Below are 21,166 nucleotides of genomic sequence, written 5' to 3'. Positions count from 1 at the left end.
ATTTGAACAAACATGCATGATTATTGTGTGTATATTATTATTATTATTATTATTCAGGATGACATGATCAGGAGGTGGTGGTGTTCTGTTCTCCTGGACAGCTTCACTCCGCAAATGTATGTAGCTGTTTAATGTTGCTACATGAAACATTACTCTGTACTATATCTAACAATATACCTACCTCTTGACATTTGTTCTTTTAGAGCTCAACCACTGAGGGGAGGAACTTCACCATTCAAAAGACATTGTCTTCAGGTAGAGTCCAGCAAAGCAGGTTATTTGTGCACATACATTCATTAAGAGCTGATAATTACATGTGTGTACATGCAGAGGTATTTTAGTTATTACAGCTACATAGTTGTTCAGATATGAAATTGGGATTATGTAGAAGTATTATATTGGTCAGCACCATGGATTATTTCATATATAGCTATCAGTAAACATCAGCATCAAAGACATTTAAAAACATTTCAGCTTAATTCATTTTCAGACAGCAGCGAATTTTTTAAATAACTTCTGTTTGCAATCTAATGTGTATTTTGTTCACCATATAAGACAGAAATATTTATATTCAATGTAAAAGATCTTCATGTGGATCATGCATACAAATATATACAAATATCTCACTGGATTATTACAATTGATGGCAAAATGAATGTGTGGAAATGTAAACTAATATATCCTAATGACACACTACACAAAAGATATAAATAATTGGCTTAAAACTATTTTTTTCAATGTGAAAATACTAACATGCCTAATACTTCTGCACAGTACTGTATATAATCACATTTTATTAGTAGTATTATAAAATAATGAGTATGCAGTTGTGACAACAATCTATAGAGTTTGTTTAAAGCAAGGTTGTCTGTATTCAGTGTTTATATAATGTTTAATAACTTTTATATACATGTATAAATAAACCTATGTATGTTTTTGATTCAACAGCTTCCCCTGGAAATCCTCAGTGAAGTTATTTTGTCAGTGGGTGACTCTGCATATTTGACACTTTCTCTGGTTTGCAGATGGTTTAGGGATGTGCTCACTCAAGAAGTTTTTTGGAAAGCGGCACACTTTGCCTGGCTAAACAGTAAGATTTCTCCCTGTTTAATGCTCATTCTCCAATTGAATTTTGTAGTTCGAGGCTGTTAAACTTTTTTTATTATTATTATTATCTTTCCTGTATTTTGTCTTTACACTATAAGTTGTGGCCAACTGGAAGAATTGTCCTCCTGTCAGGGCCGGCCCTGACCAATTTGCTGCCCTAGGCAAGATTTTACCTGGCGCCCCATGCATCACAGCCCAATTCACCCTGTCATTGTGTTCATGATTTAGCATATATATATATATATATATATATATATAGCTAGTAGAAACTGGCACTATATTTGCAAGCATAATTTTAGGAACATGATGTTAGCAACACCTTGATGTTTTAAGCAAATACTCTGATCCCAATATGAAAATAAATTATTTGAAATATTATTGGCAAATATACCTTTCAGCCTTGTTGTTTGTCTCACTGCTACAGTGATAGAACGTTCTGCCAAAGTTTACCCACAGCTCCGCATAAGTAAACCAATTTGTCTTCAGATAAGTTGTTACATGGGGACTATCCAAAAAGGTGTCGATCTCACTGCATTTCTTAGCAGATACATTGAGAAACTCTTCCTCCTTAGGGGAAAAACGTATTTAATCTGAGATGCTTATATACAAACATTAAAAAGAAAAAGCATAAATAATTGTAAACTCACTATTATGTACACAACAGAATGCATAATTTGGTCAGGACCACTTAGTTGCACTGGGGTTATGAAGGTAGGAAAATATAGTACCGTCAGACATGCTTTCATTGATGCCATGGCATGAATGACCATATTTCTTTGTTCAGGTGTCAGGTGACCTCCATCTGTCTTCACAAGCCACCGGTTAACAGCCTATAACAGCATAAATTGCTTCAGATGCACATTAGGGTATGTTATTTCACCCTGTCACGTGCCAGTTAGTTTCCATTGCTTGGCCAAAAGGGAGTTTATGTTATTGTACTGCAATGTAACTCTGTATAAATCCCAAATTTTCATGTTTCATGTAAGTAGAATTCAGGATAATTCATGAAATAAGCATATACTGCAAACTGTAAGTATTTATGTCACAACCACCTGCAATTACACTGCAGACAACTAGTTGATTGCCCTTAAATATACAGTACAGTTAAAGATTACACTTGTTTACACACCCACCACATTTTTAAAGAATACTGTTGAAAACAGCACACTTTGCCAAAAATTTCTAGAATAGTACTTTGTACCTGCTCAGTTGACCTTTCCTGTTAGTTTGTCAATGTCAACTGCACAACATCGTAGATTTAAATGTCACAAATAGTGATATTGTATATTCATCGACTTACCTGAAGCACATGGAACCAACAAAGGAGAAGCTTTGCATTTGGGAAAACGCTTTTAATAGCATTAAGCTCTCTCAAGTCACGGTCCATCATCACTGACCTGTAACATTGAAAAAGAAAGAAAAGAAAAGAGGAAAAAGTTGCACCACACCCAAAAGCATACATTAGACAGAGTGTATTGTATACAGTGTAAACATTGTATCAAGAAAATTTAGAATAGAGAGTTAAGAACCTAGTGAGATCCAAAATTCAAAAGCTGTAGCTCAGTGCAGTAGTATTTTCAGATTCAAAGTCAAACATGCATATTTCCTGTTGTTCCAATTACAAAGAAAAGAATAAATACAGTATAACATAAATTATGCTAACATTTGACTGACCTTGGATAGAAGCTTGGGTTACTCAATTGAAGCTTCTGTAGGCAGAGGCTTACTGTTGCAGTAGTTTCCTTGCTCAGGATAAAATGAAAATGAATGGTTGTTCATTGTGAAGTGGCTGATAAAAACAGATGTTGTCTCTGAGTTCCATGGAAACCAAATGGTCCACACTGACAGAATCACTGTCACCCACACCTCTGAGGTTTTTCTTTAAAAGCCGAATGTCATTAGGGGTCAAGTAAAACCGGTGGTCTTTTTTGTCCACATGCCCATTTTGTTGAGCCCAATCATAGCTTTTTATTAAGATCTCAGAAGTAGAACAACCCTGTTGATGCCATTTTTCAATGAGGGAATGCAGGTCTGGGTGGATGCGGTTTTTCTCTTTAGAATTAGCCTCGTCATGGCCAGTGTGCTGTAGCATCTTTTGGATTATGGCACCTGATATTCCGGCATCCGTGATGACTTTGAAAGAGATGTATGCCTTGCAAGAATTGGCCCGAGTTTGTGTGGCTTCTCCATTACTTTTGCCTGCAGCGTGATTCCCACGGTCACAGCCATAGTAATAATAGTCCTGCCGGCGGCAGACTGGGGGTCTGAAGTAGCAATGCTCCTTCTCCTGCACTTCTTTGATGTAACCCTCCATGAACTCCTTGGCATCCCCCCTAATAATAACAACATCTTGGTGGACCCTGGAGTCATGTGGCTTCTTCAACCGTTTTTTAACACCATTCACCCAATGTGTCGCCATATTCTGAAATTAGAAAAGAAACTATACTTGAACATATAGATTTTTGGAGAAACACAGGCTAAGCATCAAACTGATCGGTCCTGATAAATATTTTGAATATTTAACTAACATAGTCTAATAAGAAGAAGAAGAAGAAAATCAACATGTCTTTTCATCTTCGCTTTTCTATTTTACAAGTCTTGGCTGCATTTATCTCTCCCAACTTTTTCACTTGATGGAAATTTGAGCCCTCAATAAAGTCTTCCAGGCAGTGCTGCATATTATACAAACTACTAATATACTAAATAATACATAAAAAATATGACTTCTGCCCTGAGACCAGAGAAGACAGCTGACTCCCTTTTGTCCAACTATGTTGCCCTGAGAACAGAAAAATATGACTTCTGCCCTGAGACCAGGAGGGATTCACCTGCCCTGGGACAAAATTGTGGAAAATAATGGTTTTTGCCCTGGGACCAGATGAGACTAAACAGTCATGAGGAAAATCCTACAAAACAACTTCTGCCCTGAGACCAGGATGGATTCACCTGCCCTGGGACAAAATTGTGGGAAACCTATGGAATGCCAAAGCTGACTTTATTATAAAAAAAATACATAAATAAATATACGAAGAAATGTAAAAGAGCAAAAATACATACATAAATAAATATACAAAGAAATTAAAAAAAAGTACAAATAAATATTTATACTTTTATTACCTTATTTATGTATAATTGTATTTTTCACACTTTTATTTATTTATACATTTATTTATTTCCACTTTTATTCATTTCCACATACATTTATGTATGTTTTTATGTCTACATTTATTTATTTTCACATTTATTTATTTCTACATTTATTTATTTCCACATTTATTTATTTCCACATTTCGCTGTCTGTATGCTAATGAGGGGGCGTGTTTTACCTCAGACATCAGCAATCAAGCTCAGAGTGGCAGTGCTGAAGCTTTGAGGCCACAGTGACACCTTGTATAAATAAATCTTGTGGAAATAAATAAGTTGAAATAAATAAATGTGTGAAAAAAATACAATTTTATATAGTAATAAGGAATATTATATTTTAAGGAAATAAAAGTATAAATACTAATTTATTTGTACTTTTTTACATTTCTTTGTATATTTATGTATTTTTGCTCTTTTACATTTCTTCGTAAATTTATGCATTTATTTATTTATTTAAAATAAAGTCAGCCTTGGCATTCCATAGGAAACAGTCTCTGCCTTGGGACCAGATGATACTAACAGTCATGAAGAAAAGCCAAAATCTAGAAATATCTGTCTGCCCTGGGACCAGATGATACTAACAGTCATGAAGAAAAGCCAAATTTATAAATTAGACTACAACGCCCTAAATAGTCATTGATTTTTTGAATATGAGTACAGTAAAGCTTATTGCAATGTACTTTCTAGCTCACCTGATTAGCTTGACTAGTTAGCTTAGCTGGCGCTTATGGTTTACATGTAAGTTATGTGCACACACTAAAAAGTTGACGTTTTTCTGAATGATCTTGTTCTTCTACATTTTTGTGATAAGAACCACTGGCAACAGTTTCTGCAACATTTTAATGCAAGCTACAACACTAGCTTGCTTCTGAAACAGTAGGCTAGCCTGCAGTTTAAAGTGTTGCTGTTATGATGACATATCTTCAGTTAAAATATGGGCAATATAACATAATATAATATTTACATTTAATTGCCCATCTTTTAACTGAAGATATGTCATAATAACAACATTTTGAACCGAAATGTAATTATTTCAATCAGTTAACATTTGGTTTTAATGAAAGTGTATCTCATTCATGGAAATATTAAATAACAACCCTATTAATTACTATATGTATTACATATAAAAATAAGAACATTATGATAAAATGCCATGTGGGTCAGTCTGTGCCAGATCTGGGTGGGCCATCTTACCCCAAGAGTACAATTTTTTCTTTTTACTTTAAGACAATAATAATAAAAATAAAATAAAATAACTTTTTAGATATATACTTTTACTACAACAAAAACATTGATTTGTCCACAGATCCCTCATTAAGAATTAGACACAAACAACATTATACTGATAATGTTGAAAATTATCCACAATAATTTGCATTGTACAGTATTCAAAGGGAAGGGAGGGGAAATAGTATAAATCAGGATTGGGCATAAAACAATAAAACTCATTAATAAATGTGGAAACTGGCTGAGAATTGAACAAATAGTTGTAAACTGGCTCAGATGAAGACAGGAATCATGTCTGTGTTTATTTTGTCTTCAGAAAATGTGGAACAAGCACTAGTTTTTAAAACCGACTTTAGTTTTGCAAACACAAGAACATTTTTACTCTTGCAAAGTAGTTTATACAGTAAACCACTGTTTCCTGTGGCTTGACTGCGTCTTTTACTCTTTGATCAAATATAGATCAATATATTGACAGAAATTTTACTTATATCTTTCTTCAGGTTACAGCAGATATTTGGCATCAGGCTTTGCTTTAAACAAATGAAGATATTTTAGTTAATTGCAGATGAAGGCTGGAGATCTTGAACTGCAATAAAGTTTTTGCATTAACATTGAGGTATTTATATTAAAAACATAATTATGCATTAAGATTGTTTACACTGATGGCATAAGCTGACCTTCATCTAAACACACCAAACCATCCACCCACACACTCATTATTGAAAAAGGCACAAAAGGCTGTCACTGGTGCGGTACCTTAACAAAAGGTACAAATATCTTCTGACAAGAGCCTAAGAAATGAGCACAGAACATCTCACTTAGATTCAGTACTAGAGCTAGAGTGTGTCATAGAGCAAGAAGAACTTAGTGGTTTTTTTCTGCATTCTGTGAACAAACAAACAAATATACATTAAATATGTGCCATGCAAAATGCACAAGCACTAGGATAATTAATTTTAAAGGATATTCATTTAACAGTGCACTCAAAAAAAAAAGTTGTTGAATGAACTTAAAAAAATTTGAGTAAACTTTTCCACGAAATTTAATTACATTTTCCAAACAAAATCGAATTAGTTTGAAACGATTTGTAGTAATCTTGTTGAAACAACTTAAATTCTTTTAGTCAAGATTACAAAAAGAAAAATGGCCATTCCTACTAGATAAAGTTCTGTCATGCCTAATAGAGAAGATTTTGTCAGGTTAACTACTCTGAATTTTGTCAGACCTACTATATATAACAATGCCATATTAACTACATTCAATTTGGTCATGTCTACCATATCTAACAATGCAATGTCAACTACAAAAAGTTTTGTCCTGCCTACTAGAAAAAAAATTAATCATTAAACTTATCTAACTTGACTCTTCTGTTCTATTAAATTAAAACCTTTTTAATGTATACCCATAGTCTACTGTGAAGAAAAAGTGAATTTTAAAGTCACTAAGTTTTGTAAAAATCTGTATTGAAAACTTGAGCACATTTAACCTTGCATGCCTTCTTCAAAGTTCAAAAATGATAATGCAAATAAAACATGAGCATACAAGAGAATAACAGCATTTTATTTTTATTTTTAACATGAGATTCAATGAGTGAGCCAATTAAATGAGGTTGAGAGACTTAATCACCTCTGCTCACCATGCAAAAATGCAGTACAACAATAACACGAGCTTACAAGAAAATAAAACACAGTGTTCACAAAGTGATCCTCAAACACAGCACACCTAACGGAGGAGTTTTGTTTTCAGTGCCCGTGCTTTGGCAGACAGTTTACACAAGTCCAGTTCAAGAATCATTTTTTGGAGCATCTTAAAAGTGTAATGGAACTCCTGTGGATGAGTAAGATTTAAAGAGTACATTAGTCCAAGTAGCAGGGCTGTAGCCAATGCTACATTACCTAAACCAGAGAGCACCTCCACATCTTCCAGTACAATGCCGATATCTTCAGGGTCTTCTGTTGCATCAGAAAATTCATGCTTTACAACACAGATCCCCAAAAAGGTCTCCTTGAATGTCCGCTTTGTTTCTTGCAGGGTCATCATCCTTTGGGAAAAAAAATAATAAAAAATTTGTAATTAGCATATAAAAAAAAAATACTTGCATAAATTATGCCATCACTATACAGCTTGTGATTTTTTTTCCTTTTTTTATATGCCATGTTTTTTTTTTAATGAAAACTGCAAGAGCCATTAAGAAGTGTGTACTCAGTAGGGCTGTACGATTGATCGCATGTGATTGTCATGCGTGTCTCGTCAGTAAAGCCGGTTCTGTGATTAGCGGTAAATGTCCACCACCTGCTTTCAAATGGAGCCGCACTTAATACACAGAGCCGTAGTTCTCTGACAAGCTACGAAATATCGCGTTCATAACCACTTGCGGTTAATCGTATAGCCCTAGTACTCAGCTTATTTTAGAATTGTGGACCTCAATAAAATAGTTCTAAATCATTTAAATAATAAATAACGGTACAGTAGTGTAATAAAAAGCTATAATGTGACATTGAAAATAGATATTTTTGGAGAGAAACAACCCAATTGTTTTCTGTGAACCAATCGGCTTGTGGCTGTACGAATGTGCTATGGAAGTCATTTGAAAACAATGCTATGGCCTTCAGTCACCAGATCACAACCAACCTCAACACCTTTGAGAGACCAGTGTGTTACCCTCTAAAGGAAAATAATACTGAAGCTTTGTAAATATCACAATAATGAATAACTATGCTACCTTAACATCTCTAACGATCACTCAGTGACTGTTTAAATTGGAAATTAAAACAATTTAGATACTTTTTGTGATAAGAAATTAATGACATTAACAAATTAGATTTTTTAAATCCACATTCTCAATTTCAATCAAAATATTTGAGAATGAAGTACATGTACGGAGGGATTCAAGAGCTATACATACTACTTATTTCAAATCAATATTAATTATCTTTAAAAAAAGCTGGGCACAATTTAAACAACCAAAAAGGGTGATAGCACACCCTTCCCCCATTCTGACAACGGTTGGGTTACTGAGCACAAGCTTTTTTTCCATTTTCTTAAGAACAGTACAGTCCTTGGCACCACCAAGTTGGTCCAATTCTTTGCCAAAATACAGGTTTGTGTATGTTTAATTTAATCTATAAAATCATTAGTCACTTTATTTTCAAACCAACATACATGCAATGCCATTCGCCTAAACTAGTGCCTTGCATAGAATAAATTACTTTATTCCTGAACAAACGGAATGTAATTACTTTGTATGTTAAAGGTATACTTCTCACAAAAATGAAAATTCGGTCATTAATTATTCCACCTCACATCATTCCAAACCCATAAGACCTTCATTCATCATGGGAACACAAATTAAGATATTTTTGATTGAAATCCAAGAGCTTTCTGACCCTGCATAGACAGCAACACAATTAAAAAGTTCCCAGGACCATAAACATAATAAGGACAATAATAGTCTATTTGACGTGTTCTTGTAGCTTTGCAAAATTACAGTTGAAACACTGAGGTCACATTTAATATCAATGTCCCTGCTGTGTTTCTGGATCTGGGAATTTATTAGTTGGAGGGTACGGAAGCTCTCGGATTTCAATCAAAAATATCTTAATTTGTGTTCGGAAGATGAAAGGTGTTATGGGTTTGGAACGACAGAATTTGCATTTTTAGGTGACCTGTCCCTTTACTGTATGTTCTCGGAACTGTATACTGTTTATTTATGGGCAGGTTATGGATTTAGTAACAGCATCTTTCAGCTATGAGCCAATAGCAGGGATGGCAGTCTAAGGTCTTATACCTGAATTAATGTTAAATATAGAATTTGTACTTCTAAAATGTTATACAAATATAAACGTTGGAAGTATTGTGTACATTAAAATAATATAAAATATACTGTATTTAAATTGAAATGAAATAAAATATGTTGGTCGTCCTAGAGATGACCTCTACATCCCTGAATGTTAGTGGAAATTATCATGTCAACTAGATGCGCCCCAGAGACAGATCACCTCCGAAGACCACGTCAACTAGTCAGTCATCGGGACAAGACCATGGAAACTAGACAAGTCCTCTGCACAATCTGATTTTGCTGCAGCCTGGAATTAAACTGATGTTTTCATCTGGCCAGAGGAGAACTGGCCCCCCAACTTAGTAAAGTTTCTCTCAAGGTTTTTTTTTTGTTAACAATGGAGTTTTGGTTCCTTGCTGCCGTCACCTCTGGCTTGTTAGTTAGTTGTTAGTAGTTAGGTTAGTTGGGGATGCTTGACTGATTGCACAGACACTACTGGAAGAGAGCTGAACTGGATGATGACATCACTGAATAATCAATGAACTGACTTTTAGCTTAAAAAAAACAAAACTGTTTTTTATTGTCCTCTTGCATTATCGACAAAGTATTTTCCGGTTTAATTATGCTGCTTTGACAATTTGTATTGTATAAAGTGCTATATAAATAAAGGAGAACTGACTTGACTATTAAGAACTTTGCTTATCAAACAGGATGATATCACGTAAACCTAAACCAGTCGCTGTGTGGAGTACAAATGTTTAAAGTGAAGTTAACATCAGTCATTTAAATAATATCTTGGCTTTACAATTTACTCAATATTTGAACATTAAAAAATTGACATTAACTCTTTCCCCATCAGCAGTTTACTTTGAATTTTAAAATATATCAAAAGATAAAGTATATAAGAAAGTGTCTCTGCTTTTAAATTGAACAAACCATTTTATGCGCAGTTCATGTCACTTCTTTTGCACGTCAAATTTGTTATTACTTGTGATAACTGTTTGTAATGAAAGAGAACTCTATACTCACCAAATACTCCATTCACCAGATCCTGTGGATCTTCATTCAGGTGGATGCATAGCCCCTTGAGAATGCACTCTTGCTTGGTCTCCATTCTAAGAAAACAGACAAAAGTTTTAAGTTTCTGATATTTATACATTTGACATAACACCCTCCAATACACATCTCTGACCATTACAGAGCACTATATCAATAGCTTGTATTAGAAAGTAATTAAATTAAAAAAAAAATTAAAAGTAAATATAGCTGCAAGCAGCAATAACGGGGCCAAGCACTACAGAAGCAAGCTTCAGACGAACGGCAGGAATGAGTAATTAAGACAGTTTTAAGATTATTTTAGGCAAAATGGCTTAAAAACAATGAACACAACAACTAGTAATAGGATTTATTGGCTTATCACATGTAACCAATAGGTGGCGCTGTTACCAAATTAGTTTGGAATGGTCAGTGTGAGGTGACGATGACACATACAATGTTTGGTGCAAATATGTCAAAGCTTTGCAGAGATACAGCCTCAAATGAATGATGGCATCATTACAGCAAATTCGTTGATGCGCTAAATGAGAACCGTTTCTTATATCGACATGAAATCCATAACATTTTGCCAGCATGGTCTGAAGATGATCCACGTCAAATTTGGTGAAAATCTGACTAACGGTCTAGGAGGAGTTCGAAAAAGTAGGTTTTCAACATTAATCAAAATGGCGGACAGGAAGTTCAGCCAAATAAGGAAAACTTTGTATCTATGTTTTCAACTTGACCCAAGGAATCTAAAAAGACCAGCGTCATGTCAATAGCCAGATTTATTCAAAAGTTATTAGCCTTTATGTAAATTGAGTTATAACTTTTGACCACTAGGTGGCGCTGTTTCCAAATATTTTGAGTACCTTCAGGGGATGGTGTTGTTGGCACATTCTGAGTTTTGGAATATAACACCAATCCATTTGTTTAGTATAGCCTTTTATTTCACATAAGTGTATTGAAGTCAATGGGAATTTCATGTTTTGTTCTATTATAGCGCCACCAAGAGGCTCAGTCCCACCATTTTTTCTTATGTGTCATCAGAGTGAGCCCATACATATGTGTGTCAATTTTGGTGAAAATATCTCAATTCACTTCAGAGTTATAGACATTTACATTAAAAAACACGTAAAAATTGACTGACTCTTGACTTTGATTGAATATTACTACCCCTTACTATCAATATTTTTGCATTTGGGCATTGGTGTATAGCTATCGACCTATGTTTCCGAACTTCTGATGGTGGTTTCGTCTCGATCAGACAAGCAGTTTCGAAGATATAGCCAAATGTTTTTTAAGCGCTAAATCACAACGCTACACAAACCGTAAGGCGAAACCTAGCATGTTTGGTATCGTAGGACTCAATAAGGTTTCAGGAGTCCAATTTGATGAGTCTTGTGAAAATAAGTCGACCACACCCAAAGTTAGAAGCATTTAAAAAAAGAAGATCACCACTAGGTGGCGCTGTTTCGAAACTTCGCATGCTCCTTCAGGACATTGTGCTGATTACCCATACCATGTTTCTTAACAATCCGTTGATGCGTTCTGAAAATACAGCATTTTAGCACAAAATTCAAAATGGCCGACAGTGAAAATGGCCGAAATGGTAAAATTGGATATCAGTCGACTCGGCATGTTGCCCTGAATCTAACAAGACCAATTTTATGATTTTTGGACAAACTGTTTACAAGTTATAAGCAAAAATAGCAATTTTTCATATCTCCGGACCAGTAGGTGGCACTGCGCCGAAACGCAGCAAGTAGCCTCAGGTCATGCTTGTTATGACATGTACCAGGTTTGGTCTGAATACGATAAATCGTTGCAGAGATACAGCCTTACGACTGTTTTTGTAAGCGTTACGTAAAATTTGTTTGAGCGTCTATCGAAAACGGTTTAACGAATCAATTTGATTTGCATAACTTTTGGTCAGCACTGACTGAAGATGATCTGGTTAAATTTTCGTGTGAATCGGACAAACCGTCTAGGACGAGTTCGAAAAAGTAGGTTTTTCAAAAAATTCAAAATGGCGGCCACATTTCTATGACAGAAAATGACTTGCTAGGGTGCAATCGAATCGGCATGAGCTCAGAAATCAGATGAAAAAAGAATTATGATGATTGGCCTTACGGTCAAAAAGTTATTAACAAAATTAAAGTGAAATTTTGGACAGTTGGTGGCGCTAGAGGGAATGTCTTAGACACACCAAAATTGGTGTACTTAATGTTGGCACTGTCCTCTATCAGAATGTCAAACCAAAACAACTTTCCCGAATTCGGTTCTATGGGCTGCCATAGACTCCCAGTCGGAAGAATAATAATAATAAATATAGCTGCAAGCAGCAATCACGGGGCCAAGCATTCCAGCGGCAACATCAGGAGCTAAGCATATGTAGCATCAGACCAAATGCAACAATGAATAATGAAATTAATAATTGCATGATTGTAATTGAAATGGCTGAAAATCGTTAATAAAAGTTCCACAGCGAGGAGCTAAGCATGGCATGGAGCATCAGACCAAATGCAACGAGTAAGAAAAGCAATTATTGGAAGAGTGTAATTGAAACAGCCAGTAAAACTCCAGTAAAATGATGCATTATCATTTTTGGAAAATAGGTGGCGCTGTAATCAAATCGCTTTGTTGTGTTCTGTGGGAGGTGACAATGTTGTGGGCAATTTCTTTCAAAATACTTACAGACCTTTAGGGCAATGAGTCGAACATGCCCACCGAGTTTCGTTCCGATCGACTTCCATTAACCTTGTCAAATAGGTGCTTAAAGTTGTTTGGCCAATGGCGGCCATGTTTTTTAAGATAAGTGAAATTCCTCATAGAGCACTTGTGCCACATTGGGCCATATCAATTTTCAATTTTTTTTCATCCTGTAGCGCCACCAAGTGGCAGATATGGAAGAAAAAAATAATAATTTGACTAAAGTTTTCGTTCATGCATATGAGTTCTGAGTTTGGTGAAGATATCTCATTTTGTTCCCGAGTTATAGCCTTTTTCGTAAAATTGGTCCACGAATTTGAATGTTTTGGGTCACCTGGTTTTTTGTTCAGTCTTGATCAAACCACTGCAATAATATTCTCTTGACTCTCTAGATCAATAATTTTCAAAAATATGTTGCATTTTGTCCTTTGGTTAGCTATAAGAGGTCATTTAGGAAAGTGCCGTGGCCACATGTAACCTTAAAGCCTATAAAACTGAAACAAAAACTCAAAACTTTATGAAACTTGGTTATAACATGTGAAAGATGACCCACCAAGCATGCAAAGTTTCATTAAGATCAGAAAATAGCTGGTGCTATAACAGTTAAAATGGCCTAAAAAACAAAAGATTTCTGTTGTGAATGGCATTAAACTGCAAAAAAAAAGGGGTAATATAATCACACATGCATTAGATCTGTATTTTTTCTAAACAATCATGCAAAATTTAACAGAGATTAGGTAAAAAAGAACACTGTAATATTTATAAAGCTTCAAAACCCAGTGTTGAATGAAAAATTGCAATTATAACCACTAGATGTCACCGGAAGACCACTAATGAGCTCACTAAAGACTAAAACATTACAGTTTATGGGCTTGTTGAGGGATTCATCTAGAAAAAATGTATATTACTATTATTTAATATTACTGTTCAAGCATTTCAGATCACATTGAGTCAAAGTTTACCAATTTATTCATACAGATATATCTAATGTTTATAATTATGCCAGATTATGATTGCAATGAAACCTGAAAAATGACATAGAAGCCCATAAAAACAGAAGACTTGCAATAGGTTTTATCACCCATCATTTATTTTAATTATCTATATATATAACAAAATGTGTGCATCTGTGTGTGGGTTTAAGCATGCTTATTGAGTATTAATATACTAGTTTAAACATTTCATGTTTGTGTGTGTCTGTAATTCTGTTCTATTCTTTTACTGTCAGCCATATCTAGGTTATTTAAAATCAGTGCAGTACTATTATCTAGACTGTGAAATTATACATAAATTGCGTATGCTTCTTTGGAATGAAATTAAGACAACATATAACAGTTATAAAGGTTAAAGAGAGAGTGTTGTATGATAAATTGCATTTACGACCACTAGATGTCACTGGAAGACCACTAATGGGCTCTCTAAAGACTAAAACATTACAGTTCATTGTCTCGATGATTGATTCATCTAGAAAAATATATATTACTATTATTTAATATTACTGTTCAAGCATTTAAGATCACATTGAGTGAAAGTTCAACAATTTATTCATACATGTATATCAAATGTTTACTATTATGTCAGAATATGAATGCAAAGAAACCTGACATAGAAATGTAAGAAAATAAGTCTTTCTGTGAGTTGTGTGTCACCTATAATTTATTTCAAATATCTACATACAACAAAATGTGTGGGCATGTACTTCTCTGTGTGTGTGTGTGTGTGTGTGTGTAATCATGCTTATTGATTATTCATATAATAGTTGAACCATTTCATTTCTGTGTGTGAGTGTCTGTGAGCCTATTCTCCATGTTAGACAATGGCACACACAAGTTTGGCTTAATTACAACAAAGCTTTGCAGAGATATAGCCTCAGACTCATTTTGTGAAGATGCCTGACATCTGAAGCAGCGCTGTACAAAAACGGTTTCGTCTATTGACACGAAATCCATAACTTTTTGTCAGCACGGTCTGAAGATGATCTGATTCAATTTTGGTGAAAATCAGACAAACGGTTGAGGATGAGTTTAAAAAAAAAGGTTTTCAACATGAATCAAAATGGCGGACAGGAAGTTTTGCTTAATATGACATAATTGGTATGTTTGTTGTCGGCATGTCCCAAGGAACATTTTGAGACATGTTTCATGATAATAGGCTAATGCAATCAAAAGTTATTAGCATTATTGGAAATGTAATAATTAGCGGTTATTGATTGGTTTATTACTCTTGACCAATAGGTGGCGCTGTGACCAAAATGATGTGGCGTGGTCAATGTGATGTGACAATGTCACATATTAAGTTTTGTGTAAATATCTCCAACCTTTGCAGAGATACAGCCTCAGATGCAGTTTGGCATCTTTCCAGCAAATTCGTTGGTACGCTAATTGAAAACGGTTACGTGTATCGACACAAATTCCATAACTTTTTGCCAGCATGGTCTGAAGATGATCCAAATCAAATTTGGTGAAAATCTGAGCAACGGTCTAGGAGGAGTTCGAAAAAGTAGGTTTTCAACATGAATCAAAATGGCGGACAGGAAATTTTGCCAAAATTGACAAATGGGGTATCGGTGTTCTCGGCATGACCCAAGGAATCTATCAACATCAGTTTTGTTACAATAGGCTAATGTATGCAAAAGTTATTAGCATTTTTCGAAAAATCGTTATAACTATTGACCCCAATTTTTTTGTGTACATTCAGGGCATGGAGCCGGACATTTTTGTAATTATTTGCGAAACGATACGGAACTTCATTCTTAAGATACAGCAATTTACAACTAAATTCAAAATGGCCGACGCCCAAAATGGCCGAATTGGGAAAATTCGGTATCATTCGACTCGGAATGATGCACTGAATCTAAAGACACCACTTTTGTGATTTTTGGCAAAACCGTTCAGAAGTTATGAGCAAAAACATGCATTTTTCATATCTCCTGACCACTAGGGGGCACAGCGCCGAAACACTGCAGGTAGTCCCAGGGAATGGTTGTTATAAGACCCACCAAGATTGGTCTCAATAGGCCAAACCGTTGCGGAGATATAGCCTCACGTTCACGTTTGCGTGCTTTTCGAAGAATTCGTTCATGAGCTATTCGGAAACGGTTTGAGAAATCAACTTGAATTCCATAACTTTTTGCCAGCATGGTCTGAAGATTATCTGATTCAATTTTCGTGACAATCGGTGCAACGGCCTAGGACGAGTTCGAAAAAGTAGGTTTTACGAACAATTGACGATAGCGAAAAAACTAAACCTTGCGATTTTTGAATTTCGGTGTCCATTCGACTCGGCATGAGCCAAGGAATCACAGGAAAAAAGAATTTTCATTTTGTGGCTTAGGGTTCAAGAGTTATTAGCATCAAGTTTTTGAAAGTTTAGACAATTGGTGGCGCTAGAGAGTTTGAGTTAGAGACTTCAAATTTGCTACGGTTAATGTTCAGACAGTCCTCTATTAGTGTGCCAAATTATACAACTTTCCCGCAATCGGTTCTATGGGCTACCATAGACTTGGGGTGGAAGAAGAAGAAGAATAATAACGCCAACAAACACAATAGGTGCCTTCGCACCTTCGGTGCTTGGCCCCTAATAAATATAGCTGCAAGCAGCAATTACGGGGCCAAGCACTCCCACGGCAAATGTAGGAGCTAAGCATGGCATGGAGCATCACACCAAATGCATTAATGAGCAATAACAGCAATTTTTGGATTATTGTAATTGAAATGGCTAAAAAAAATCATAAATACCACCTCTAGTAGCATGATTACTTGGCTTATCAAGTTTGACCAATAGGTGGCACTGCTATAAAATCAATTTGGTGTACTCTGTGTTACTTTTCAATGACACACACAAAGTTTGGTGTTAATATGCCAAAGCATTCCAGAGATACAGCTTCAAGTGTCATTTTCTCATTGTGCCTCAACTTCGTCGCTGTGGTATGCGAAAACCGTTTCGTCTATCGACACAAAATCCATAATTTTGTGTCAGCATAGTCTGAAGATCATCTGATTCGAATTTGGTGAAAATCGGACATACGGTTGATGAGGAGTTCAAAAAAGTATGTTTTCAACATAAATCAAAATGGCGGACCGGAAGTTCAGCTTACTCTGGCATATTTGGTATCTATGTTATCGGCATAAGCCAGGGAATATTTTGAGCCAATTTTCATTCAAATAGGCTAATGCAATAAAAAGTTATTAGCATTTTTAAAAGTGTAATTATACATGGTTAATGAATGGTTTATTACTCTTGACCAATAGGTGGCGCTGTTACCAAATATATGTGGCTTGGTCAGTGTGAGGTGTTGATGACACATACAAAGTTTGGTGCAAATATGTCAAAGCGTTGCAGAGATACAGCCTCAAATGCATTTTGGCACCCTTCCAGCAAATTCGTTGATGCACTAAATGAGAATCGTTTCGTATATCGACACCAAATCCATAACTTTTTGCCAGCATGGTCTGAAGATGATTCACGTCAAATTTGGTGAAAATCGGACTTACGGTCTAGGAGGAGTTCGAAAAAGTAGGTTTTCAACATTAATCAAAATGGCGGACAGGAAGTATGGCCAATTTTCGCATAATTGGTATCAATGCTCTCGGCATGACACACAGAATATAGTGAGACCATTTTAATTTTAATAGTCTAATTTATTCAACAGTTATTAGCATTTTTGTGATAATTCATTATAACTCTTGACCACAAGGTGGCGCTGCCACCAAACTTTTTGAGTACCTTCAGGGCATGGAGCCGAATATTTTTGTAATTATTTGCGAAACGATACGATGCTGCATTGAAAAAATACAGCATTTTAAAACATAATTCAAAATGGCCGACGCCTAAAATGGCTGACACGGGAAATTTGCATATCATACGACTCGACATGACTCACTGAATCTAAAGAGACCAGTTGTGTGATTTTTGGCCAAACCATTCAGAAGATATAAGCCAAAATATGCATTTTTCATATCTCCTGACCACTAGGTGGCGCTGTGTCGAAACACTGCATGTTGTCTCAGGTCATGCTTATTATAAGACACACCAAGTTTGGTCTCAATATGCCAAACCGTTGCTGAGATATAGCCTCAAGTGCATTTTTGCATGCTTTTCGTCAAATTTGTTTACGTGTCATTCGACAACGGTTGGACGAATCAACTTGAATTCCATAACTTTTTGCCAGCATGGTCTGAAGATGATCTGAGCCAATTTTCGTGGCAATCGGACAAACCGTCTAGGACGAGTTCGAAAAAGTAGGTTTTTCGAATAATTGAAAATAGCGAAAAAACTAAACCTTGTGATTTTTGAATTTTGGGGTTCATTCGACTTGGCATGAGCCAAGGATTCAGAGGAAAAAATAATTTCCATTTTCTGGCTTACGGTTCAAAAGTTATTAGCATACAAACATTGAAAGTTTGGACAAGTGGTGGCGCTAGAGAGTAGGAGTTAGAGACTTCAAATTAGCTATAGTTAATGTTGGGACTGTCATCTATCAGTGTGCCAATTTATACAACTTTCCCGCAATCGGTTCTATGGGCTGCCATAGACTTGCGGCGGAAGAAGAAGAGGAAGAAGAAGCAGAATAATAATAACGCCAACGGAAACAATAGGTGCCTCGCACCTTCGGTGCTTGGCCCCTAATAATAACGCCAACAAACACAATAGGTGCCTTCGCACCTTCGGTGCTTGGCCCCTAATAATAAGAACGGGAACAAACACAATAGGGTCCTACGCACCTTCGGTGCTTGGCCCCTAATAATACAACCTGAGACATTGGCACAATCACATCCCGAATGCTTTTTCTAAACGCTCCACCCTTTTTGGTAAACACTTTCAGCTGATCATCAGAAAACTGATACAGTTGGGACAGGAATTTGGATTGTAAAGTAAGGGTTGTGATCCGACGAAATTCAGCATTAATTTGAAGACATAAATTACAGAGGTCTTGTTTATGGGCAATTCAGCAAAGAAAAGAAAAAAAGTTTAAAATGCTACAAAGAAAAAAAAAAGTATTTAGTACAGGGTCAGGCTGCCAAATTATTTATGACAAATCATTATTGTCGATTATCCTCTTGATATATTAATCTCAAGTAAAAGAATAACATTAATTTACACATAACGTACAAGCGCTTGGAGAAACATTATGTTATTAGCTGCCTACACAGACATAAGTCGGTCCATGACCATAATCTAGCAAAAGATATGCAAAACTCCACTTACAATTACCAAAGCAGCGAAATTTATCTCGTACTTACGTCGCTAAAACTCTATTTGTTGTTTAAGACGAGGGCCTTCGTGAACGCGGTGAATTCAGTCACGAACAGGTGAACTCAACAAGCGTGACTAATTTAAAGCCTTGGATTGGCTGCTGCGCGCTTTGATTGGCATCTCAAATCGTTTTTACTAGCGATAAACTATATACAGTTGATGAAGAACTAAAATATACATTTGAAACGTTTTTGTCACCCTAACAACAGCTGAATGCAGAGTAAGAATTTAAAATCCTGTGGGATAGTTTGGCCATTTCTAATGATCGGGGGTGTCTTATGGCACTGGTTTTATACATTAATTTATGGTACTGAATATATATTTCTGTTCTCTCTGTTCTGCGATTCTTCATGCTAACTTTATTTGATACTTTTCTTAAAAAAGAGAATGATTTAAATATATGACGTGCTGAGTCCAGAAACCTAACATCAGCTACAAACGACACACTTAAGAGCTATTTTCATACAATGCTTATAGAAAAATAACTTTCTGGTGCGCAACAAGATGTTAACAAAGCATATTTTAATTAATTTGTTAATTAAATAAGATGGATGGTGATAGATTGAAATGGCCACTTACCCATCTCACATGTACGCAGCTGAACAATCCATCTGCATCCGTTTCAGTTGATGACGTACATCCGGTTAAGACGAACGAAAAATATTCTTGTTCACTCAATTTAAAAAAATCTTGTAAACCTAATTTTTTGAAAATTACATTGTTTATGTTAAATAAAATTAAGTTGGGACCATTTTTACAAAGAGTTGTGTTGTATGTGCTCATTTTAATTAATTAAATTGAACAAATAGCAAAAATCATTTTTTTGAGTGTGGTTTTTATTTACATAAGGGTCAAAGACGAAAAAGTGTTTAAGCATAAAAAAAGTGTAATGCTGCTTTAAACTATTGTAGCCCCCCCCCCCCCCCCCCCAAAAAAAAGCAAACAGTTTTCTGTTACATTTTATTGCAATTTTGTTTTTGTTTTTCTGATTTACAGAAGACACCCAGTAAAATGTCATTCAGTGTAACAATCTTGTCAGGCATATTTATAACAAAATTTTATGACATATTAAAAGACTAATTACTTTCACCCCAAATACTAATGAGTTGTAATTTTACATTTTTAACATTTGCCACTCTCCTAGGTTTTGCCCATTTGTCATTAAGAATTTGTTACTAATTTAAAACACAATAAAATTTTGTATGCTCCATTATTCTTTTAGATATTTTAATATGTACACGTCAGAATAAGCATGTTGTTTGAATTTTTGCATAAATATTGTGTTACACTGAATGACAATGTAACATTATTTCAACCAAATTTTGACATTTTATTCTCCCAAAACCTATTTTAAACCTTAAAAGTAGACATTTTACTTACATTTAATGTGCTTTCTATGGACACAAAATCACTTTTGTATATTTCTTTTGATGCGGACATCTTAACGTCTTTGACCCACAAACATTTTTTATTCGACAATGGGCTGCCATGATGGATTTCCGGTCTTGCGAGTGTGTGCTTCGATACTTCTGGTTGTGCCTAACATCAGTGCAGAGAACCGGAGAAATCCAAATATTACCTTCTATATGTTTACAGGATTTATAATATCACTTCAAATGCAAATAAGATATACACTGCTATTATTACTATACTATAAATGTAAACTGAGCCAGTGGATTTGAAAATTTTCTATGTTTGGGTCTGGCGAATGAGTTAAATACACTAATGTTCACTACTGTTCACGAAATGAAAGTTGAACTCATGGTGTGTATACACAGCTTCATAATGTATTTTTATCATACCAATGATGTAAATGTACAAATTACTTATTTCTCGAAAATGTTTGTATTACATAGATTTTTTAAAAATGCTCATAGACAGATAATGATTTATGCTGCAGATCTTTCA

At 35.3% G+C, this 21,166-nt stretch overlaps 2 long non-coding RNA genes across 3 annotated transcripts; one reads left to right on the top strand and one right to left on the bottom strand.

The window, feature by feature from the left end:
* The first annotated feature begins 204 nt into the window (after window positions 1–204).
* LOC113100684 (uncharacterized) lies at window positions 205–1,022 on the top strand. Its single transcript, XR_003289764.1, has 2 exons — window positions 205–274; window positions 949–1,022. It is a non-coding gene; the product is annotated as an uncharacterized LOC113100684 (long non-coding RNA).
* A 6,317-nt stretch (window positions 1,023–7,339) lies between these two features.
* On the bottom strand, window positions 7,340–20,002 carry LOC113100690 (uncharacterized). 2 transcript variants are annotated; one of them, XR_003289766.1, is made up of 3 exons: window positions 19,838–20,002; window positions 10,286–10,371; window positions 7,340–7,519 (listed from the first exon to the last, which is right to left on the bottom strand). It is a non-coding gene; the product is annotated as an uncharacterized LOC113100690 (long non-coding RNA). The 2 variants fall into 2 exon arrangements; XR_003289765.1 differs by lacking the exon at window positions 19,838–20,002 and adding an exon at window positions 18,756–18,905.
* Window positions 20,003–21,166: the final 1,164 nt, after the last annotated feature.

Source organism: Carassius auratus, unplaced genomic scaffold, assembly GCF_003368295.1.
Source record: "Carassius auratus strain Wakin unplaced genomic scaffold, ASM336829v1 scaf_tig00217334, whole genome shotgun sequence".
In the NCBI taxonomy this organism is placed as follows: domain Eukaryota; kingdom Metazoa; phylum Chordata; class Actinopteri; order Cypriniformes; family Cyprinidae; genus Carassius; species Carassius auratus.
This window is presented reverse-complemented; position numbering and strand designations above follow the sequence as displayed.